Genomic DNA, 18,423 nt, shown 5'->3' on the forward strand with positions numbered 1-18,423 from the left:
TGTTCATATTTAACAGTGTGTTGTAAATAAAGTACACTTATATGATCACATTTATATAATAATATGTAAAAATTATATTAAATTTGTGCCTTAGGTATTAATATAATTATGCCAGCCATTTTAGCTATTATAGCTTTATTAATTATTTGTAATTAAAAAACAAAAAACATGCTGATTATTTTTATGTTTGATAATTAAAATGTTGTATTGTGACTTATTTGAATGGGATACAATACATTTTTTTTTAAATCCTTTGTATGCTTTTTTGCAAAAACAAAGACATTTATGGTAGTATGCTGTTTAAAACAATTGAAGAGAGAGAGAGAGAGAGAAATGCAGTGAGTAGGAAGAATAAGATATCATCATAGGGTGCAGTAGTCCTTGATTTTGCCTGTTTTGAATTACAGAGTGGGGTCTTTAATGGAAGAGTTTAATTTCTGAATCAAAGGTCAGCACTGTAATTTAGCCCCGTTAATAGGTGCTGGGGCAATGTAATTGGATCATTACAGCAGGAGATAATGATTGTTCGGCGGCCCATGTGACATTGAGCCCCACCTTACATTGCCGCAACCAACATCAAATATGCTAACTTAATCAAAACAGGCACGGGCAAGCAATACAAGTACCAGACTTTAAAAGAGCAAGCCTCTGGTACATAATTACAATGATTACAGATCGTTACTCTTAATGCTGCTTGTTTTTAAGGTGGTTCTCACTTCAGTTTGCTCTAGCATTGCAATGCTTTGTTCAGACTTGATCCCATCTGTTGAAATAATTCAGAGAATGTGCAAACTGTATTGATCCTTGAGTCTTCTAAATGTCACTATGCAGAGATAAGTCATCTAAAGTGGCATCTTTGCCAAACACAATCAGCAACAACACACTGATGCTAATTTATCTTTCTGGAAAATCCAGCTTAAGCTACCAGCTGTTTGTCAACATTGTATTTGTCTTATCGCTTTATCGAAGATTACAGTTTGTTTATCAAAGCTGGTCATTTTCTTGTCCAGATTGATTGCTAGATAGTTTAGGCTTGTCCAAACTATCTTTGGTGAGAAGGTAGTTGCTTATTAGATTGTAAAAGCTAGTCATTAGCTTTTTTGAGTTGTTCTGTAGCTAGTTAGATTTGTCTCAGATGGCCATTAGCTGGTAAAAGTTGATCATCGTTATTCAAGCCAGGATGGTACAACATACTGTATATAGCTGGTCAAAGCTAAGTACTGGTGAAAGTTGATTATTTATAAAAAAGTTGGTCAGTATTTCTAAGCTAGTTTGAACTGGTCAGATCTGGTCATTACCTGATCAAAAACTGATCAAACTATCCATTAAGCTGTTTATAAACGAAGCAACTGGTCAAAGCTAGTCATTAAGAGTTATCAGTGTTCACTAGTAAAAATCATTAGTTTATATAAGCTTAAGTTATTTGCTAAATATTAGTTGTTTTAAGATGATCATGGGTGATCATATCCAACAGGTTTCAGATTGTTCATTTAGCTGTTTTTTAGATGGTCAGATCTGTTCTATAACTTCATTATGCATCTAAAATAAATATTACCAGTTTTGTCTTTGTCCCAAATGATCTTCCAGCTTAGACAAACTAATGATAACCAACTTTGGACCAGCTCAAGACTAACTACCATGATCCAAAGCTGAAGCTGTTTTTTCTATCAGAGAATATGCCATGGATCGTGACAGATTAAACTAAAGGGATAGTGCGCACTATTGAGACCTGTTCTTTGGATCTTTCAGTCAAGGATTCAGACTTCCACCCGCTTTAATGTGGGTTTGCGCTTTTGCTGGTGTTTACATGCATGAGTTCCCAGCTCTCGTGCCTGGAGGAGAGAGAGATCATCTTTATTGGGGTCATCAGAGAGCATCTGCTGTACTCCACATCTCCTGAGAGACCCCGGCGATGATGTTATTCTTCTATTCTTAGAGATGAGCTCATGTGGTGTGTGTCAGCTTTGCACAAATGACTGCTTCCATCAACCCCCCAAGCCATCACAGATCTATGAGTTGGAAAAGTAAAGTATGTATTCCATAAATGTTAAGTAGGTGTTTAACACACAGGCCACTTTCTTTCCCTATGACCGTTCGCTGTAAGGGCGTAATCGTATGTTCTATGATGGAGAGCTCCTCTGCTTTAGAAAACACACATAACTCAGTTCTTATAAAGAGGCAATTGAGGTGGCGTTTTCAAATGCAAAATCATTTGATTCATAAAAAGGTGTTACAACCAAGAAAAATAAAAATGACGAAACGTGAGGTAATGCATGTCCTTACCACCTGTGGAAACTATACCATCTGTGAAACTTGCTGGGATAAATTGGTTGCGTTTTTTTCCAACGATAAATGGATACAAAATCAGACCAATCACCTCTAGGTCACTTTAATTAGGTCATTATGTTAAAACTTGGATTTCCTGCTCATGTCTAGACATGACCAAATATCATAACATTCATGTCTTTGGAAAAAGCACAGCTCACCTGGGATGTGTTCAGAATTTAAAGGCCTCCCTTGGCTTATTGAAGTTTATTAAAGGGAGGGAACGATGTAGGCACATTATGCTTTTACATAGCAGTTTTTTTTCTTCAATAAAATAGCTGCTTTACTAGAGATGCGTGTTCAGTGTAGCAGTAAATTGCTTATCAGACTAAAAAAGGTATCCCAGATTCTTTCCCAGATGCTTTTTCCAATGTATGGGTCACATAAAATTGTGATGGAACAGTACAAGATTTAGCAAGTAGGACATCTCTCTGATTTGACATGCTCTGTTGTCCTTAGAAAAAGATTCCTATCAAACAATCATATTGCTTACCTTAAACTACACTTTACTTCAATTTTTTTTCAAGTTTTTTTTTTATTATTATTTATTATTATTTAACTACAACATCCATTGTAAATACACTAGGGTAGAGGTTTTTTTTAATGTATATTTGTTGGTAATTTTAATACATTACTTATTACACATTTTTATTTGTTTAATATACATAAGGGATTATGAAAGTACTCCTAATAAATAAAAATTTAAATAGTCATATTGCATGTAATTGTTTTAATTACCATGAAACTTTACTTTTGTAGTCTAGTCAGATTTAAAATAACAAAATATTAGGTGGCAGGGAATCTTACTAATAAAAGTTGTGTGTGCGTGCATGTGTGCTTTAAATAATGCATATTCTAACCTAGCAAAATTAATTATAAAAATGTGTATATTGGAGGATTCAACCATAGTAGAATATTTCTGTGCTGTTAAAAGTTAACTTATCTCCATTTTTGTTTAGAGCTTCTATCAGCAACTTTCAAATTTCTCTCCCTGAATAAATAGAGCAAAAGTTTCTCTTCTGTACATAAAGGTCAAACTAATCTCTATATGTTGTTCACATCCCGCTTGCAGAGAGCGTGATATCATCAGCGGCCAATGTGTTTGCATGCACAAAGTATCATCAATATTAATGCACATGTCAGCGTATATAAAAGAGGATGCATTACTACTTTGACAGCACAGATGACGATATGCAGCTACCTAAGAAGACCAAAATATACCCAGTTATCCTTTCACAACCTGTCAAATGCCTCAGCACAGAAATCCAGCACTTGCTGCATAAATAGCACTAAGAAGCGTGATCTGATCTCAGATCAGCTTCTGTACATTCAACTGTACTGTAAATTAAAATAGTAGTCAATTCTCAACCGATTCCAGATCAGCTATTCTAGGAAAGCTAACCACCCACATAATGTCAACTTTTCAGTGCTAAGTGTGCATGAGTGTGTGAATGTGAATTGTAATGAACGGGGTCCTGAATGCTCTGTTCCTTTCTGTGCATTTAACAGCTTTTTTTTTGCGAAGGCTGCTCCTCATTAGCAAACGCTCAATGACACCTGCACATTTGCAGTCTCACATTGGAACAGCATGAGAGCATATAAAAAAGTCTTAAACATACGTTCACAGACCTCTGCACGAAAACCTTTTGGACTCTTAATATGAGGTACATACTGTAAAAGTCTAGTCTAGAGAGTTTTATGTAAATGAGTCAGAATGGATGTGGACTGGTAAATTAAAATCCGCAGCCAGTGCTGTCTATCATGACCAAACTCTTGGCTGAGATTATAATGCACCATCTGACATAAAAGACTGTTGATGTGGCACAGTCTCCCTTGGCTTTAACTCAGTACCTCACTCATGTCGCACAATGACACACAGTATGCATCTAGCTTTGTAAAAATTACCTATATTTGGCAGGTGAGCTCATGCACTTTGCTTTGATAGAGTAAAGTGCTCTAGCAGTCATGCAGAGGCCTAAATGTAAGCCACATTTAATTTACGACTGCCATTGTACACAGACCTTTTTAAGCAAAACATTTGCAGAAGTTTGATAAAGTCAGAACTTTTTGGTAGTCAAATAAAGTTCTCATAGTTTATAATTACCATTAAATTAATTAACTACACTTGTGGCCTCAGCTATTGTACAATTGTTTTTAAAAGACTGCTCTTAGTTTGCACAAAAAATACTTATAGAGTGATGTTATTTCTGAGTTGGCCTGGGTGGTATGATGGTATATATTGCTTACATGGAATATACTGTCAACCATAATAGCTTTTTTTATTCAGACCTTTTTCATATAACACAAAATGATTTAATTATATATTATAATCATATATAATTATTTATTATTTTCAAACCACCTGCATTTTTTTTAAAAGTTAAGTTAACTTAATCGATTTGTGTTGGGACTAAGTGAAAGAATTGTGTGGAACTCACAATTTTTTAACAGTCTATGCTTAAGTAGGATGCTTCAAGCTTCCGGTCGGCAGGTTGATGCAAAAGGAGTCACATTTGAAACAGCTTTGAAATGATAGATTTAATCTTATTTTACTTGCTTTTAATGTGTTTCAATTGTTGCTGTTGTTAATCAGCACCACATCCTGGATTGATTATTAGAAAAATGCTGTGTTATAGAAATCAAAGTGCGGCAAGCCACTGTCTTTTGCTGTCATCATCACATGGCGTCTTGTGTCATTAAAATGGAGCATAGTCAACGTTGAAGTGAACATTTTTATCTTTTATTTCAAATATTTAATTTACCTAAATAAATGTAATTCACCAAAATGTTTGACAAACACATACCGAAGAGTAATGAAGAGGGGCACAAAGTGAAATTAAAGTGGTGTTTTGAAATTACAGAAAAACACATACCACCGTAAATACTATACAATACAAACTAACTGAATTAAGCACTAACTGCTCCTGATTAATACAATCAACATGCAAATCAGCCAGTTTAGTATCCGTAACATACTTTTATTGGTAACTTCAGGAAATTCCATTGCTTACATGCCTTTTAAGTTGCATTTCAGCAATATCATTTGCTCATTACTTTATAATGCAGTGATGTATTGCATGTGATGTGTTTGTGCACTTAAACATCCCTCTGAGCACAGTATAACAGCTGACAGGTCGGGAACACTGCCGTCAGATAAGATGTTGAAATACAGTGTCAGACTGCATTAGGAGGATGTTTTTCCTTGCAGTTAAACTGCATCTGACAAAAGCATAAACGCCTTTAACACGCATATTTCAAAATCAAAGTTGTGCATTACAAAAAAACACACCAAAATGGTATTACCAACCACTGTTGAATCAAGAACCACCAGTTCCTCTAGCTGATTACATGGAATGAAATGGAAGTTTGAAGTATCCTACTAGAAGGCACTCATTGTTGTGGCGCCCTTCATGCAGTAATGAAGAAACAGGTCTATACTGCAATATGTAGGTACTGTAAGTGGGCGTGGCTAACTCATATGCAGTAGGCATGAGCATCTGAGCAAGAGAAGCCCTGACTTCTCTTAGTTGGACCAGGTCAGCAATCGAAGATAAACTTTTACTTGTAATTTCAATGTGTTTACCTGTGATTCAAACATGTTAATGGAGTCTGACAAGCTACAATCATTTATTACAAATCACAATCACAATGTGAGTCGGGCTTAAAGGGGTGGTCCACTATGATATCATATTTTAAACTTTAGTTGATGTGTAATGTAGTTGTGTGAACATAAACAACATCTCTGAATGTAAAAAAGCTCAAAGTTCAATCCAAAGGGAGACCTTGAGTTTTACAGAGTTAGCTTAGCAAAGCCTACAATGAACGAATTTTGGGGACTACAAAAAATACTTCCGGCCCTTGTGAGACCACAAAGGTTCTTTTACCAGAAAAGTGCATGCTTGTACAGGCATGATGTGGAGCCGATCCGCAATTCACAACACATTATGAAGATGACCAATAAGAGTCACTTGAGGGTGGGCCTTTAGAGTAACTAGGAAATACAACAGTTGTTTTTATGTTAGCTGAGTAGCTGTGTATAATCAAAGTGAGATTTATGAAAAAATAACATGACTTCCTACAAGTGAAACATGAGCACACATTGCTTTGCATCTTATAAACACAGCCAAGCCTTAAAATTACAATGTGTGCCACCCCTTTAACAGTCTCCCCAAGGTCCCAATGCCTGCTCGGTAACACTACTGAAATTAATATAAAGTACAAAGTAACATGAAGTTATGTTATAAAATACTTAGTGTAATAATCATCCCCAGCAGCCTCCTGCTTGGCTGTAGTGCCTAGTGAAGTTTATTCAGGCGCTGCTGTGTTACACTAATCAAAATTTAAGAAAAATGTCAAATTCATCAACTGGGACCATAAAATCAGATGTCTGATTTTAATTTGTATGAGAAGCTAATACTTGTGTGGAATACAAATTTCTAACAAGACTCTGTAAATAAACCTGCAAATAAACTCCACTGAAAAACACACAAACAGAAAAGATATTGCATTTAGACGTGCTAAAAGGAGTATAAAAATATCGTCAAAAATCCAGTATAGGGCATTGCTTTTATAGGGATTTGTCTTTTTCGTTCCTAATGTATTTAAGTTTATTTATTATAAAAATAAAAATAAAACATTTGTCTGGAAAAACTACCTATATGAATAACTTTACTGGGAAATCTATTGTTGTCATGAAATAAAACTACCTAAAACGAGAAACATAATTTTGGTCAACCCCTATGTCTGAGAATAGGAATGGTTCATGTATAGTAAGTATGGTATAATATAAAGTTGCACCATCATACAGTATATAGATGAAAATGTGAAAGTGCATCACCACCTGTTTTTCATTCAGTACACATTCATGATAATCACAGCCTTCAGAGTAAATTAACGTCTGTCTTTTTCCATCTCTATATTGTGTGAGTCTGGCTTAAAAGGGTTCTGTGGTTTGTAATTGTTGATCCCCAGTGCTGATCTTCCAATATTCTTATTCCCTGCAGTCACAGTCTTTAATGGTAAAATGGGATTCGAGTACCCCAGCATCTTCAGCAGATGCCACCATCAAAAACAATAAAATAATCTTTTGAAAATGGACATTAACAGCATGTGAAGGCTCAACGATTCTAGACTCTGTTTGTTGGAGGTTAGAAAGATCCTAAATTCAAGCTTCTAAATAAAAATTTTTGTATTAAAGCATAAGACGCCACGGTGTACTGTAGGTTGTGCTGTTTTTTATTTATTTATTTATTTTCATTTGCATGGTCTTGTTATGCTTTTAAAGAAATGTGACCATGCACAACAATTTAATTAACCTGCTTTTGCGACTGAATTCATCCATTATTAGAAGCCAATTTGCATTTTTCTGCTCAGGGCGGATGCTCGTTTTGGCTTTCAAGTAAGTGTGCATGTATTAACACTGTACTGAGATACAAACCTCATGATACTCATTCGTTTTCATATCGTTGTGTCCCTCAATATAGAAACCTGTAAAAATAAACAATGTTTTACAGTACATCATTGACGACTAATGCACCATAATGGTACTATATTTTTGGTACATGGCTCAACCAGACAGATGGCTGTACATCCTACAATTGCCCTTGCTACAAATTAAGCCTTAGTTGTTTTAATATTAAGCTGGTCTTGTTTGTCATCAATTTACAGTAGAATCAATTTGGTCTTTCGGTCACCCTCAATTAATTAAACAGCCCTAGCTATGTTTATATGCTGCTACATTTAGTACCATGGTCCTTGGGGAACTGGCCAAATCCTATTCCCAGTTTTCTGAGAATTGATCTTGCCAGATTGCCAAGGTGATGCCATATGGAATGCATCAAAATGTGTCATTTCATGTGACGGCAACATGCATCCTCTCACGTTTTCGCCCTGTAATTATACTCTTGTTGCTTGTCGTCAGTGGATTAAGCACACCCAGGGGACTCCTATGTCTCCCTTCTCCACCCCTCCTTTTCAAATCCAATCTCTCCCCCTCCTTACCGCCCATAGAGGCTGCTGCGTGAATGCCCTATATAAAGGCTATTTATCATTGACATGTGAAAAGGCTGTTTGACCTTGTTGTACTGGGGTTTGTTCAAATCTATGGACCCATTCTGCTTTATCCACATCATGCTAAAATGATTTCTTTGTCATGTTGCAAGAAATGTCATCTGTAGGTCTGCAGGGATTTGTGTTTTAACACAAAGAGGTCCAGCTGAAGGTTCTCCAAAATATTGCGAATATCCGTATACTTTCGGATACTTTCCTATTTCGCACTGCAAGCATGAGCAGAACGTGAGCAGTGCATGCGCACCGCATGTTTTTTCGGCATCCATGTTAACAGATTAGAGCTAGTTTCGGCGCTGGATCTATTTTTATCGCATTTCTCACACTCAATTAAAGTGACTGCATTGATAATAACCAAAAACACATTGAGTGACTGTAAAAAGTAGCAATTTTGCCCATTAAATCTATCGATGATATTCACAATTTTTTGTATATTCAATCAAGTGAACTTAAACGTTTAAAAAATTGGAACAAATATTTATTTTGGCCTGAGCTACAAAACCAAATTTAAAACAATTTTAACAGTAGTTTTGTTTAAGCTTAACTAGTTGCACTCTAGTTTGATCATGTATAAATATCACTATATTGTATAAAAAATTATTTTAACTATAGGCCTACATCTTGCTGACAATCAAAAACAAAATTCCGTGATATTACAGGTGAATGTCTTCTGACCGAGTGCACCTTAAAAGACATGAACGACACTCCTCGTAGAGCTTAAGATAGGGCTGCTTGATTTTGGGAAAAATCATAATCATGATTATTTTGGTCATCATTGTAATCACATTTATTCAAAACGATTATCAGTTAAAGTAAAAATTATTAGCGCTCCTGAGATTTTTTTTTTTTTTAAAATAAATATTTCCCAAATGATTTGTAACGGAGCAAGGAATTTTAACAGTATTTCCTATAATATTTTTTTTTCTTCTGGAGAAAGGATTATTTGTTTTATTTTTACTAGAATAAAAGCAGGTTTAAATATTTTGAAACCTATTTAAGGTCAATATTATTAACCCCCTTAAGCAATATATTTTTTGATTGTCTGCAGAAGAAACTTCTGTTATACAATGACTTTAAATTGCACTTTAATCTGAATGCTTGTATTTTGAAAAATATCTTGTAAAATATTATGTACTGTCATCATAGCAAAAATAAAATAAATCAGTATAATTAGAAATGAGAGATATCAAAACTATTATGTTCAAAAATAAGTTGAAAAAAAAAAAAAACATCTTTCCATTACAGAAATTGGGGAGGAAAAGGTTTGCTAATATTCAGGAGGGCTAATAATTCTGTCTTCAACTGTATATATACAGTTATTTTCCTCCCTGCAAAGAAAAAAGAAATAAATACAATAGAATAAAAATATGAAACAAACTGTGCTTTAAGCATCTTCACTGTAAGAAAAAACTTTTGCTGCAAAAGTCCTTCAATCAAGAGCAGTGAGGGATTTTCTCGTTGTTTGATTAATGATAAAAACAGGCGGCAGCAGGAATATTGCGCTGTCACTTTAATGGTTTCTCTTTCACGTGTCTTGATTCTCAACTTGTTTGTTTATTATACAAATGAGGATTTATATGAATAGTCACTAAACAACGCAATTTTGACACCTGTTTGACCAGTAAAGTGCTCACGTTAAGATGACTTTAGATGTGTGCGCTCTGCTTGTCTCAGTGTGCGAATGAGACCAAATGCTGACCGCATGCTTCTGACTGTGTGTGCGCAAAGCACACACACAGAGGCATGCGGTCTTTCTTGCTTTTAAGAGCAACAAATGTGTACTACTGGAAAGGTGTAAAATAATTTATCTCGATAAATGTTTTTTTATAATCTTTAGAAGCCAAAATCGAAATTGGATTTTCGATTAATTGCACAGCCCTTGCTTGAGAAGCATGCAGTTATTTAAGATCTATATAATTTGTCAAATAAAGACTTGCAGGTTAAGGAAACAACATAGGAGGATAATGCTGCGGTCCTTGATTCAGATGAAAAGTAAAAAAAAGTGTATTTATCTATATAGATAGATAGGTAACTAGATAAAATAATCAGAGATGGACTGATCTGTGAAACAGCTGCCGATTCGCTGCACTCTTCTGACGAAGCCGGTGTGAAAAGCAAACACCTGTGTGCTGCTTCTGCTCTCCATACGTGCTGCGCACGTGCTGCTCACACTCTGCTTGCGTTTGCAGTGTGACACAGGTGTAACAATACATTGAATTTGCTGATATGAATAATTATAACTAAATGTAGTAGAAAGATATACAATTAGAGAGATTGGTTCCTTTGTTCATACAGTAATACCAAAATGGTTTGGTTACTGGCATACTTAATTAAAATACTAAAATGAAATATCTTACTATATACTTAATACTGTAATATAAACAATACTAGACTAAAATATCTTCTTTCGTGTCACATGGAAAAGAGAAAATTGTGAAGGTAGGTCCTGTTTGAGAGAACTATCTTTTTATGTTTTTTTTATATTTTTTTAAATATTTTTTTTAGCAATGATTGTAATTGGAATCAGCACATCATGCCAAAGGTCTAATGGGGTTGTTTATTAAGCGAACGAGCAAAGCGAGCTGTGTTTGTGGGGGAAATGAGCAAGGCGAGTGCTTTTCCTCCGGAAGGTATTTTAGCAGCGTCCTAAATTATTAATAATGAGTAAATTCTTTTGATGTGACATCTATTAGCTCATTATATTTAGCATTATTTAATGTGTTTTACAAGAGAGAGATTCACACAGTATAAATCTGTTGTTCTTTTTGGCGCCTCTTTTGCTCCTTTAAGGAACAAGACATCAAGTGAAGTGACAGCTTAAATATATGTTATGCAAATTCCTTGTTACACCATTTTATATCTAATTAACCGAGGGGAAAAAAAATCCATTCCTCACATTCCAAGTGATCTTTACAAATTCAGCCAAGGCTCTTAATTGGCTCCTGCAGGATATTGCCTGTTTCTGGCGGAGCAATGCAGTGGTGCATCTACTGGAAACTGGTAAATGGATCCAGCCTACCGTCGTTATCATCTAGGCGTGAAAGTCTCCACACTACACTGCCACATTCCTATTTTCCCTTCCATTAACTAAAAGAGACACATCATTTTTGTTCCGATTTCCAGCTTTTTCAATGCCGCATTCGATAAAGATGTATGTCACATCGATGGCCGCCAGTTTGCCTGGCTCTGTGTCATTCAGTGTCACTCACAGTTGGAGAGCTGTTCCCCTCCAACATCCCATGCATTTATTCATCAAGAGATTTCCTAAATTCCCAGGCGGGAATAATAATCATGTAAAAAGGGGGGCCTGGTGTCTCATCCAGGCACTAGTGTTGAAAGTCCTTGTCCTTTGCATGTCTCTCATGCATATTTGACACTAGTATAGTCTTACGCCTTTAATTACTGCTTTAGCCAGCTTCGTCCAGCCAGTGATGAAGGAATAAACTCCCCAGTGGCCTCCTATTCCACCATATTTTTCAAAGAGCCTTGGATACGTCTGAACATCCACTTAAGCAAGACACAAGACTGTAAATGTGCATAAAGGAAATCTGTTAACCCTGCTGGTACCCAAGTGAAGAAGATGCAGGCGTGTCATTCCACTAGACTTAAGTCTCTCTCATTTGACACATTAATTTAAAAATGCTGCCACAAGTCGAGCAGGAGTTGAATGCCTGTCAGTATGAAGTAAGTGCTGATATATAGTGGTCATGTAGTTGAACTCAGGCCTGATCTCATTCCTGCTCCATCTCCATCTCTTGATCCATTCATCTCTGTCTCGGCTCTTGGGTTTTTAGAAGATGAGAGGGGCTGGGTTTCTGATGGCATTCCCGTCTCCGGTCAAATATGCAAGTATGGAAGGGTTTTGATAGATAGCAGGTTCACAATTGGAGGGTAAACCTCTGTTTGATTAGAGCTCTCAGGGGAGATGGCTAATGATGGCTAATTAATAGTCAGTACACATTACCCTGGCATCCAAGAGCCTTGGTGTGTACATAAGAAGTTTCAAACATTCTTCATGCAACTTATATTTTCTTTTATCTAAATTCTAGTATAATCCCATACGCTGTTATTTTAAGCATTCTGAAAAATCCAGGAAACTCTTAAAAAGGTGACTAAATTGGTCCACTTACATTTTAAAAATGGAGCTATTCTTAATTCTCTTGTGTTTGAACTTTGTAAATCTTTTTTTGTTTGCATTAAATGGCACTGAATAGGAATTAGTGATTCCCTGCATGCTTTTGCATGGGACTTTGTGAAAGGTAAAAGTTTTTTGTATTGTTTAGTGTCCAATTATAATGTAATGTTAGACAGTTTCTCTCATATTGGGTTTTCATTGTGGTAAAAAGTGCTTTTGCATTACCTTGACCAAATCTAGCTTTATTCAGCGAGCAATGACAATTCCTCATGGTGTCACAGACTTTTCCTGTTACTTATGGCAAGTAAGACAGCATGATTTTAGCCCCGATTTTGACTCACTGTCATGTTTTGAGAAATCACAGACAAATGCCTGAAATCACAGGCAAATCGCTGCTCGTTCACGCAAGTAAAAATCATACAGTGTGAACTATCAAAAACGCAATCTGAGAGAATCGCTGATGAGTCGCTGACACCCGTGAGATATTTGGCATGCTAAATATCTGGACACGACAAAATCACGCCATTTGAAATGTGTTCTGATTGAATATAGCCAATGAGAGAGCAGCGTCTACTAGTATGGGTATGTCCATTCCAGCGGGAGGTTGAGGGAGAAGTTAAAAGCTCTCATTTTCAGTTTATTTGGACCCCACAAATAAAGGAAAAACAAGTATAAATTTGGCAGGAGCACCCATGTCTGTTTGACGTATAATCTGAGCAATATTACAACCGGGTCAAAAAAGAAAAAAAGTTGTGGAGAAATTGTTAGTTCCTTTCAAAAATAAGTACATTTTCTACCACACTAAAAGCTTCCTTCTCGTTATGTGGTTAATACCAAAAGATACACTACGTGACCTCATGTTGTTTCAATGCCACTTCTCACGTGTGTTTGGTTGTGAGATGTAATTTGAGTAAGTTGTTGGTGATTCTTCCAATTTCATGCAGTGTGAAACCCCCTGTTGCTTATCCATCTTGCAGTGTAAACAAAGCACCACAGTGTGAAAACATCTGTGACACGACTACTTTGAAAATCATGCTGTCTGAACTCGGCACTAGCTAACTATTTAGTTGGAACATGACAGATGACACAGAAAGATCTTGAAAGTTGCAGAAAATTACTTAATTGTGTCACTTAAAAATAACAATTTCCTTCTTTCTTGCAACTTCCTGCATGTATCATAAACAAATGCTGGTGCACAAAATTAAAATAAAATATTGAAAGGAATAAAAAAATTAAATGGAGAATGAACTTTATTGTATCAACTGACACGGGCTGTTTTTAAGCTTTTAAAATGTGTGATTTCAACCACAAACCCGCTGAACTAAAATTTCCCACCAGCTGAAAATATCTATTAATGCTGCCAGTGTGTCCACTAGTCAGATTTCCAAAGAAACCACTTTATTTCTTCCATTGTGGCCTGCTTTAAATCACTCGTGTGTGAACACACTTCATGGCATGGCTATTTGTTCTGCTACGCGGTAGCTTACTAATAAAGCACTTGCTAATTTCACACCTTCCTTCTCTCTCTAGTCTCTGAAACCCACACATCAGTATAAAGTACCTAATAGGAAATAGCTGAAATCAATCCCTCTGCTGTTGCTGTTTTGAGTCCTAATGACAATTGGGATTGAAATAAAACCGAGAGCTGCAGTTCTCCTAGCAACAGGCTATGTATGTCTGAGACCTTGTTGTAAATTGTCTGAAATAATAATGCTGTCTTTGTGCCGTTCACATGCGAAGGATGTGTGGTTTAGCTTGTCTCTGCTGGAGAGTCTTGTTCTCTTGTCACCAAAACCCTAAAAGTTTCAAATTGCATGATTTTGATGCTGGCCCAGTTTGGTTATACTGTCAAATATTAAGTGGAGCTTTGTGATAATGCTGTTACCCAGAAAAAAAAAAATTATACAAAATATTCGTTCGTTATTAATTTATAAAGTAAAATATTTATTACAAAGACCAGTGGAATTTTTAAAATTATTCATTGGCCTACTTATAACATTAAATCAACAAATAGCACAAATATATTAACATGGACATAGTTCACTAAAACAAAAATTGGTTGTTGCAAAGTATGAAACAATGGATCGTTTTTGATCTCTCAACTATGCTTATTTATTTATTCATTCATTTATTTATTTATTTTTATTTATTTATAATTAACTTAATTGTAATCTTTAAGATCAAATTGCCTGTTCAGATAATTTGAACCATGAAACTTTTTTTTAAGTTAACAACAACAAACGTTTATTATATATTAATCTTAAGGAACCCTATGATTTTTTACTTTTATCTTATTCCACTGTATTCCTCCTCAAATGAAAACACTTGATATCAACTGTGAGTTTAACTTCATACTGACATTCTCACAGAGTGCTTGTGTGTTTAGTTAAATATTGTAAGCAGTCAAATGTATTGGTATTTAGCTTTTATGACACAAGATTATTTAATCTTCACAGCTCATTATTAAAAGTCTTAAATCATTCCAAACTTTGATTTCAAATCATTCCAAAATAATGAATGCTTTAGGTGCAAGTTGTATATGTAAGGTATTGGAGGCAAGCAGAGTATGGCTGTTTGTAAAGCATACAATGCCACTGCTGTTAAAAACTGGGTTCAGAATTAATTCAAGAAAGAATCAATCCATCTGTCCATCCTTTGACTGCCTGCCTATCTACTTCCCTACCTCCCAACCTCCCTACCTACCTACCATCCAACCAACTAACCAACCATTAATTTATTTTAATTTAACATGCTTAAACCTTTTCTAACTATATAAATAATTATTTCAGGTTAAGTAGAATTGGTAAGGAATTGGATGCCAGGAGAGCATGGCTTCATGTACAGCAGGGGTGGGGAACGTCCGGCCTCCAGACCATATGCAGCCCGCGAGACCATTTAATCCGGCCCCATTCGTCAATTCTAAAATCACCTCTCAGGAAAGAATAAAATAATAAATTTCTGTTATATAAAGTGACAGTTATACACATTTGTTGCTCTGCAAAGCTCAGATTCACATAAAAGTGACTAAAAGCAAGTGCTGTAATGTAACTTTTGCAGCACGGAATGTGCATCATTCATTGATGTACGTTCGAATCATTCATATTTTTAATAGCGCGAACGAGACCGCATGGCATGCTTCTGTGTCGTCTTGAAGACGAGCAGAGCGCACACTTCTAACGCCATCTTAATGCGAGCGATTTAATGGTAAAATACATGCACATTTGTGTCAGAGCACTGTGTTTAGTGATTATTCATAACCCTCATTTGTGTAATAAACAAACAAGTTGAGAATCAAAAGACATTTGAAAGAGGAACCATATCAGAGCTGCACTATTCTTAAAGTGGCAGTGCGCAATATTCCTGCTGATGACTGTTTTTATTATTAATCAAACAACAAAAGGACAAAATCACTCACTGCTCTTGACTGAGGGACTGCTGTAACAAGTTTTTTTCTTGCAGTGAAAATGCTGTATTTATTTCCCTTTCCTTATTTACAGGGAGGAAAAATAACAGCAAATATCAGAATTAAAAATCAGAATTATTTGCCCTCCTGAATTATTAGCGACCCTTTCCCCCCAATTTCTGTTTAATGGAAAGTTGTTGTTTTTTTCAACCCATTTTTTAACACAAGATATTTAATAACTCATTTCTAATAAGTAATTTCTTTTATCTTTGCTATGATGACAGTACATTATATTTTACTAGATATTTTTCAAGATACTAGTATTCAGCTTAAAGTGACATTCAAAGGCTTAATTAGTGTAAATAGGCAAGCCATTTTTTAACAGTAGTTTGTTCTGCAGACAATCATATATATATATATATATATATATATATATATATATATATATATATATATATATATATATATATATATATATATATATATATATAGATAGATAGATGTATGCTCTTTCTATTGATCATGAAGACTAGCATGTTCAGGTATGTTTGATCATTTGAGTGTGCCCATTGCTGCTTTGTCTACTATGATCCAACAATGTTGATTTCACTTTCAAAAGTCAACATTGTGAGTGATTTGTCCATCTAAAAGTTGTTATATATTTGTTTTGTGACATTTAGCTCTAGTTTGTTTATTTATGTGGCCTTTAAAATGCAGTTTCAAAGTCAGCCTGTTAATCTCAAGAGTTTTTCTTCTCACAAATTCCTCTTAGCTATTGAGCTCTTATCTTCTAATAAACCCTAGCATTTCAGCAAACATAATTTGCTACAGCAATGAATGCAACAACAGAGGGACGAAATACAAAAAGAGAGGAAGCTGTCTTTTTGGATTAAAGCAAGAAATCATCAGAAGACTTATTATCCATACTTATACAATATTTTAAACACACATCTAGGCTGCTCCTTACATGCCCATTGGTTTGTCCTTTTGCAGTCCTCAAACAACACTCTCTTTAGTTCTAAAATTCTGATGATGTTAGATAGAATCACACAAACTCAACAAGTTGCATTGCTGCTAGTCAATCTAAACGCCTCTGTGCCTCTTCAATGATGTAAGTGCAGCTGTTTTTCCATGTTGCATCAACGCCTTGAGGGCCGAGGGGATTTCAGTCTGTTGGAGTGGAGTCATGCTGTTGTGGATTTAGTCAGCGATACTCATCCATATGCCCACCTGAGACCCACCTGTCAGGGAGGACGTGACACGGATAAGAGGGGAAGGGGCTGTTTGTCTCCTCTCATATATTTGAATTAAGATCCTTGTCTGTTCTCAGCAAGGGAGGGGAAAGAACTTGCAGAGCTGCATGTAATTGATTTTTGGGGCTGAAATTGCCTATATGCTCCACAGTGCTTCCGAATCCGTCCTTGTGGAAATATTAGTGATGGAAAGAAATACATGATACGAAGTAAAAAAATATGTGTTTACCAAACCCTATAGGATTTGAGCTAAAGTCTCTTAGTATGCATTGAGAAACTTTTGATAGATAAACACCCATTCATCAAAAAATCTTTTCAATTCTGAAACCTGAAATGTTTTGTTTTTTGCTCATAAATCATTCTCACATTCAGCAAGACTAGGCTTTTGTTGATTCCTGGCAATTGCTTCAACTGTTTGTGTAAGGTGCTCGCAGAAATTTCATTGGGTCATTTTTCAAATCATATTACAGTCATGTTTGAGGAATGACTGTGTTTCTGTTTTGCACCTTTTCAAAGATGACTGAAAGCTTGCTGTCAGAAAAAAGCAAGGATGGCACTTTTAAAAAGTATGTTTTTTTCTTTTTTTTCTTTTTCTTTTTTTTTTTTTTACAAAAGGCGGACTTTAATAGATTCTGTTTTTACCTGACTGATTTCACTGGAATTGGTGACTTTTCTGAGCTGACAGCCCTAGAACTCGTAAACAGCATAAGAATACAAGCACAGCTTGCAATTGTAAACTTTTAAGAGCAAAGATAATATTATTAGTGCAATTAGTACTGCGTTCAATACAATATTTTAATTCACTATTACATACAAATAAGTGTACTCCGTTGATTTAAATATCTGTAGCATCCTTGGGTTTGGTGGAAGTTGGCTTTAGATGGCTAATAAAACCAAATTGCAAAATAGCTTCCAAGCACCTGTTTAGTCATATATCAATATACTCAAGCATGAGCTTATAGATTCTGAGGTTAGATATTTAATTAAACACTATAACAAACAAGTCCAAACACGTCTTTACATCCTATAAAAGACTATTTGTTAGAGCGAGGGCGGAAAAAAGCCTGGAAAACATTGCATATGAGCTGAAAATATAGATTAAAATTCATCTTGGCTGCAAGAGGATGCATTTGTGCCCTAGCCAGAGGAAATAATTTTCTCCTAATGTATGTACATAGTAAATAACCCAGCACCGGTTTATTTTGATTCATGAGTCAATCAATGTAGCTGCGATCGGCTGT

The sequence above is a fragment of the Danio rerio genome, chromosome 4 (assembly GCF_049306965.1).
Source record: "Danio rerio strain Tuebingen ecotype United States chromosome 4, GRCz12tu, whole genome shotgun sequence".
In the NCBI taxonomy this organism is placed as follows: domain Eukaryota; kingdom Metazoa; phylum Chordata; class Actinopteri; order Cypriniformes; family Danionidae; genus Danio; species Danio rerio.